The sequence below is a fragment of the Microcaecilia unicolor genome, chromosome 3 (assembly GCF_901765095.1).
Source record: "Microcaecilia unicolor chromosome 3, aMicUni1.1, whole genome shotgun sequence".
Classification (NCBI taxonomy): domain Eukaryota; kingdom Metazoa; phylum Chordata; class Amphibia; order Gymnophiona; family Siphonopidae; genus Microcaecilia; species Microcaecilia unicolor.
Window position 1 is genome coordinate 55731595 of NC_044033.1, and position 7700 is coordinate 55739294.

A 7700-nucleotide genomic window follows, 5' to 3' on the forward strand; every position below is an offset into this window, starting at 1 on the left:
GGAGAGACTCTACCACCTGCTCGACTTTTTCTCCAAAAATGTTGTCCGCACGGCAAGGCGAGTCCGCAATCCGCTGCTGGAGTCTATTCTCCAGGTCGGCGGCACGCAGCCATGAGAGCCTGCGCATCACCACACCTTGAGCAGCGGCCCTGGACGCAACATCAAAAGTGTCATAAACTCCTCTGGCCAGGAATTTTCTGCACGCCTTCAGCTGCCTGACCACCTCCTGAAAAGGCTTGGCTTGCTCAGGGGGAAGAGCATCAACCAAGCCCGCCAACTGCCGCACATTGTTCCGCATGTGTATGCTCGTGTAGAGCTGGTAAGACTGGATCTTGGCCACGAGCATAGAAGAATGGTAGGCCTTCCTCCCAAAGGAGTCTAAGGTTCTAGGGTCTTTGCCCGGGGGCGCCGAAGCATGCTCCCTAGAACTCTTAGCCTTCTTTAGGGCCAGATCCACAACTCCAGAGTCATGAGGCAACTGAGTGCGCATCAGCTCTGGGTCCCCATGGATCCGGTACTGGGACTCAATCTTCTTGGGAATGTGGGGATTACTTAGTGGCTTGGTCCAGTTCGCAAGCAATGTCTTTTTCAGGACATGGTGCAAGAGAACAGTGGACGCTTCCTTAGGTGGAGAAGGATAGTCCAGGAGCTCAAACATTTCAGCCCTGGGCTCGTCCTCCACAACCACCGGGAAGGGGATGGCCGTAGACATCTCCCGGACAAAGGAAGCAAAAGACAGACTCTCGGGAGGAGAAAGCTGTCTCTCAGGAGAGGGAGTGGGATCAGAAGGAAGACCCTCAGACTCCTCGTCAGAGAAATATCTGGGGTCCTCCTCTTCCTCCCACGAGGCCTCACCCTCGGTGTCAGACACAAGTTCACGAACCTGTGTCTGCAACCTCGCCCTGCTCGACTCGGTGGAACCCCGTCCACGGTGGGGGCGTCGAGAGGTAGACTCCCTCGCCTGCATCGGCGAAGCTCCCTCCGCCGACGTAGTCGGGGAGCCTTCCTGGGAGGTGGCCGCTGTCGGCACCGCACGCGGTACTGACGTCGGGGACCTCAACCTGGGCGATGGGCCAGCCGGCGCCACGCTCGACGGTACCGGAGGCGCAAGCACCGCCAGTACCGGAGGGGTAGGGCGCAACAGCTCTCCCAGAATCTCTGGGAGAACGGCCCGGAGGCTCTCGTTTAGAGCGGCTGCAGAGAAAGGCTGAGAGGTCGATGCAGGCGTCGACGTCAGAACCTGTTCCGGGCGAGGAGGCTGTTCCGGGCTGTCCAGAGTGGAGCGCATCGACACCTCCTGAACAGAGGGTGAGCGGTCCTCTCGGTGCCGATGCCTGCTGGGTGCCGAATCCCTCGGTGACCCAGAGCTCTCGGTGCCGACATGGGGAGGAGACCGGTGTCGATGCTTCTTCGACTTCTTCCGAAGCATGTCACCGGAGCTCCCCGGCACCGACGAGGAGGACGTAGAATCCATCCGTCGCTTCCTCGGGGCCGAGACCGAAGAGGGTCGATCCCGGGGGGGCTGTACCGCAGGAGCCCTCAGGGTAGGAGGAGACCCACCCGAAGGCTCACCGCCACCAGCAGGGGAATGGACAGCCCTCACCTGCACTCCTGACGATACACCTCCGTCCGACGACATCAGCAGACGAAGTCTCGGTACCACCGACGTCGATACAGTCGCCCGATGCCTCGGCGCCGATGCAGAGGTCCGATGCCTCGATGCAGTCGATGGAGCGGCAGCCAAGGAAGATGGTCCGGACGCTGACGACGTCGATGCACTCGATGCCTCCGGTGCCGATGCCGACGAAGAGCCCGAGAACAAAACGTTCCACTGGGCTAATCTCGCTACCTGAGTCCGCCTTTGTAACAGGGAACACAGACTGCAGTTCTGAGGGCGGTGCTGGGCCCCTAGACACTGAAGACACGCAGAGTGCCTATCAGTGAGCGAGATTACCCGGGCGCACTGGGTGCACTTCTTGAAGCCGCTGGAAGGCTTCGATGTCATGGGCGGAAAAATCACGCCGGCGAAATCAAAAGCCGAAATGGCGAAAATTTAAGCACCAAAATTTAGAGGGAGAAAAATCTCGACCGAGGCCAAAAGAGGCCTACCCCGACAACGAAAGAAAACTTACGGGGCAAAAATTGAGAAATACGGGAAGGGCAGAAAACCCAAAAGGGTCTTCCGGACACTACCGGAGCGCTTCCCGAACTTTTTCTAAGGAAAAAAAGGACAAAAACACGTCAAAAAGGACGCGCGAGGTCGACTCTCTGGGGCACGAACGGCGTAACACGACCGTACCGAGTGCGGACGAAAGAAGACTGGCCGGCTCGAGCCGGTTTCGGCCGGGAAGACGGCCGCGCATGCGCGGTGCGCATGGGCGCGCGAGGACTAGCAAAGGCCTTTGCTAGTAAACTTTCCGATGGAGGGGGCTGCCGAGGACGTCAACCCATCAGTGAGAACAAGCAGCCTGCTTGTCCTCGGAGAAACACAGATACACCCTAATCCACTATAGAATAAGCAATAATAAACTTTCTATTTAGACAAAAATTAAACTGAACCCCCAAGATGCCAGACTCTGCATACAATGCAACACCACAGAAACAGAAAATGTCCCCTAGTACTGTGCAAAACATAAAGACAGCAGATGTAAATTTGAAAAAACTAACAAGTACCAATCACCACTTTACAAATTAACAAATAGAAATAAAACAAATCTAGAAAATAAAATAATACCATTTTATTGGACTAATACATTTAGCTTTCAGAGGCCAAAACATCCTTCCTCAGGTCAATACAGTATAGTGTTGTTACAATATCCTATCCGGACCTGAGGAAGGGGGTTTTGTTCTCCGAAAGTTAGCCAAAATGTATTAAAATTAGTCCAATAAAAAGATTACCTTGTTTACATGTTCTATTATAAACATTAAGACAGCTACAATACTACTTTATCCTAAAGCAAAAAAAATAAAAATATATATTTTATTTACAGTTTGTTGTCTCTGGTTTTTGCTTTCCTCATCTTCTTTTCACTGTCTTCCTTCCATCCAGCATCTGTCTTTCTTCTCTCTCTGCCATCCAGTGTCTGCCCTCTCTGCTGTCCCCTCCATCCAATGTCTGCCCTCTCTCCCATCTACATCTGCCCTCTATCTCTGCCCCTTCCATCCACCATTTGCCCCTGTCTGCCCTCTCTCTCTCCCCCTTCCATTCACTCTCTGCCCTTTCTATCGCTTCCATCCAGTCTGCCCTTTCTCTCTGTCCACTCAATCCACCATTTGCCCTCCCTCTCCCATCCATCTAGGGTCTGCCCTTCCTCTCACTCCCCCTTCCATCCAGGATCTGTCCCCTCTCTGCCCCTTTTTTCCAGCCCCACTATCCCACCAGTCCCCAGTTTCAGCCCCAGTCCTTGTCTCCCACCAGTCCCGAGCTTTAGCCCCCAGCCACTTCTCGCTGTCCCCTTTTTAGCCCCCAGTTTCAACCCCAGCCCTTTTCTGTCACCAGTCCTGAGCTTCAGCCCCAGCCACTTCTCCCTGTCTCCTTTTCAGCCCCCAGTCCCAGTACTAGCCCCCTTATCCCACCTACCCTCCTTCAGCCCCCAGTTTCAGCCACCTTCATCCACATGCCTTGCCCCCCCTTTTCAGCCCGACCCATTCTCCCACCTGACCCAGGCATGCCCCATTTTCCATCATGACCCCTTCTCAGACCCCAGTTCCAGCCCCCTTCTCCCATTTGAGAGCCCCCTCCTCCCATCTGAGAACCCATTCCCTCCTCCCATCTGAGAACCCCTCCCCACCCCTTCTCCCATCTGAGAACCCCCAGAACACCCCTCTCCTCTCCCATTTGAGAACCTCCTCCCCACCCCAGTCCCCTTCTCCCATCTGGAAACCCCCTCCCCACTCCAGTCCCCTTCTCCCATCTGAAAACCCCCTCCCCATCTAAGAACCCCCAGAACACCCCTCTCCCATCTGAGAACCCCCTCCCCACCCCAGTCCCCTTCTCCCATCTGGAAACCCCCTCCCCACTCCAGTCCCCTTCTCCCATCTGAAAACCCCCTCCCCATCTAAGAACCCCCAGAACACCCCTCTCCCATCTGAGAACCCCCTCGCCACCCCCCTTCTCCCATATAAAACCCCCTCCCCTCCCCATGTGAGAACCCCTACAACACCCCTCTCCCATCTGAGACCCCCCTCCCCACTCAGTCCCCTTCTCCCATATGAAAATCCCCTCCCCATGTGAGAACCCCCACAATACCCCTCTCCCATCTGAGGACCCCGACCCGACTCTCCTGCTCCCACCTTACCTTTAAAAAAATTATTTTGAAGCGTCGTTGCAGGCAGCGCCTCGCGTCTGCCCTGCAGAAGTAAATCTCTTCGCTTCGAAGTTCGTCGTCGTCGGGCCTCACTATGTCCCGCCCTCGCGGAAATAGGAAGTTTCCTCAGAGGAGGGCGGGACATAGTGAGGCCCGACGACGACGAACTTCGAAGCGAAGAAATTTACTTCTGCAGGGCAGACGCGAGGCGCTGCCTGCAACGATGCTTAAAAAAACTTTTTTTAAAGGTAGGGTGGGAGCAGCGGGAGCGAAGCGGATCACCCCCCACCCACTGACACCCGGGGCGGACCGCCCCCACCGCCCCCCCCTTGGTACGCCACTGCTTATCACACGGCCATGTAGGGGGAGTACTTACTGCTACCTGTTGAGGTGGCGGTAAGGGCTCCTGCGCTAACCTGATGGTAAACAGGCAGCGCAGGGCGCTGCTTGATTACTGCCAGGGAACCCCCTCCAGAAATATCTAATATAATAAAACGCACCCTCAACGTTCTGAGGACAACGTTCTGAAGCCATGAAGCCATCTGACGTCACTCCCAGGCTGAAGGGTTCGTGGATTCGTGGTGTGAAGCCTTCAAGCCAGCCAGCCGTCTCTGCCCCGCCCTCGCGTCAAACGTCATGACGTCGAGGGCGAAAAAAAAACAACAAACAAATCCGGCAGCGAAGCGTCAGGGAAGGAGGCGGCGCTCCCGACGTCTAGCCTTCCCTTTGCTGTGTTCCGCCTTCTTTTGACGTCATCCTTGACGTCAGAAGAAGGCGGAACACAGCGAAGGGAAAGCTAGACGTCGGGAGCGCCGCCTCCTTCCCTGACGCTTCGCTGCCGGAACCGCCACGGAGGTAAATTTAAAAAGAAGAAAAAAAACAAAAAGGGATGTTGGGGGGAGAGAAGAGGGTGGCCAGTAAAGAAGAACAATGGGAGCGGGAGGGCAGGGGAGAAACGACAGCATGGATGCGAAGGGGGGGGGGGCATGGATGCGAAGGGGGGGGGAAGAGGGCGGCCCAGGCTGGGACATGGGAGAGAGAGGAGCATGGATGCGAGGGGGGGTCATGGAAGGGAGAGAGGGGACTTGCTGGAAAAGGATGAATGGAGGCGGCAGGGGACAGAGGAGCATGGATGGGCATGGATTGGGAGGGCAGGGCTCAGGGAGAGAGGGGAATTGCTGGAAAGGGATGAATGGAGGGGGCAGGGGACAGAGGAGCATGGATGGGCATGGATTGGGAGGGCAGGACTCAGGGAGAGAGGGGAATTGCTGGATAGGGATGAATGGAGGGGACAGATGGGCATGGATGGATATGGATTGCAGGGCAGGCCTCAGGGAGAGAGGGGAATTGCTGGTTAGGGATGAATGGAGGGGCCAGGTGACAGAGGAGCATGGATGGGCATGGTTTGGAAGGGCAGGACTCAGGGAGAGGGGAATTGCTGGATAGGGATGAATGGAGGGGACAGATGGGCATGGATGGATATGGATTGCAGGGCAGGCCTCAGGGAGAGAGGGGAATTGCTGGATAGGGATGAATGGAGGGGGCAGGGGACAGAGGAGCATGGATGGGCATGGATTGGAAGGGCAGGACTCAGGGAGAGGGGAATTGCTGGATAAGGATGAATGGAGGGGACAGATGGGCATGGATGGATATGGATTGTAGGACAGGGCTCAGGGAGAGAGGGGAATTGCTGGATAGGGATGAATGGAGGGGGCAGGTGACAGAGGAACATGGATGGGCATGGATTGGGAGGGCAGGGCTCAGGGAGAGGGGAATTGCTGGAAAGGGATGAATGGAGGGGGCAGGGGACAGAGGAGCATGGATGGGCATGGATTGGGAGGGCAGGGCTCATGGAGAGAGGGGAATTGCTGGATAGGGATGAATGGAGGGGACAGATGGGCATGGATGGATATGGATTGCAGGGCAGGCCTCAGGGAGAGAGGGGAATTGCTGGATAGGGATGAATGGAGGGGACAGGTGACAGAGGAGCATGGATGGGCATGGATTGGGAGGGCAGGGCTCAGGGAGAGAGGGGAACTGCTGGAAAAGGATTAATGGAGGGGGCAGGGGACAGATGGGCATGGATTGGGAGGGCAGGGCTCACACTCTCTCTCTCATATACAATGTCTTTCTGACTCTCACTCTCACTCTCACACACTCTGTCTCACACTGTATCACATTCTATGTGCCACACAGTCACTCACACACTCGCTTGGTCTCATACACTCACTCTCACAGAGAATCTGTGTCTCACACACACTCTCTCTCTCGCCCACACACACACACTCTCTCTCACACTGTGTCTCACAAACACACTTGCACACACTCTCATTCTCACACACACACTCTCTCACAAACACACTCACACCCAGACTCACTCTCTCTCACACACTCACACTTTCACTCTGACTCTCAAACAGTCACTCTCACATACACTCTCCCAAACACACACACTCCGAGGAAAACCTTGCTAGCGCCCGTTTCATTTGTGTCAGAAACGGGCCTTTTTTACTAGTTTTTCAAATATTTCTGCTAGCACCAGAAATGCTGGGTGCTGGGGGTGGAACTACCACCAGCACCCGTGTTAGGCCAGCGGTAGTTCTAGATTGGCATGCGGTAAGTCTGCGTTGGGCTTACCGCCGCTTAGTAAAAGGGCCCCTAAGGCCACTTTCTTCTGCAGCTTAGTAAAAGAACCCCTTAAATTGTAAAGGAATGCAAAAATAAGTAAAAAAAAAAAAAAAAAAAAAAAAAAGGGAATCATCATTATATGTTCCAATCATGCATTTTACCACCCAGCTATACATGACAGTGTGACAATGATGAGCATGATAGAGCTATATAAAATAATGAGTGGAATGGAACAGGTGGATGTGAAGCGTCTGTTCACGCTTTCCAAAATTACTAGGACTAGGGGACATGCGATGAAACTACAGTGTAGTAAATTTAAAACAAATCGGAGAAAATATTTCTTCACCCAATGCATAATTAAACTCTGGAATTCGTTGCCGGAGAACGTGGTGAAGGCGGTTAGCTTAGCAGAGTTTAAAAAGGGGTTAGACGGTTTCCTAAAGGACAAGTCCATAAACTGCTACTAAATGGACTTGGGAAAAATCCACAATTCCAGGAATAACATGTATAGAATGTTTGCACGTTTGGGAAGTTTGTCAGGTGCCCTTGGCCTGGATTGGCCGCTGTCGTGGACAGAATGCTGGGCTCAATGGACCCTTGGTCTTTCCCAGTGTGGCTTATGTACTTATGCATTCCACTGATGTTTATTTTCTGTTTACAACATCCCAGTGTGAATGCAACTGTTAAATATTTTTAAAACATGTAAAAAAACACTCGTTTTTGGATAAAATTAATCCGAGATGTGTACCAAGTGTATCTACAGTC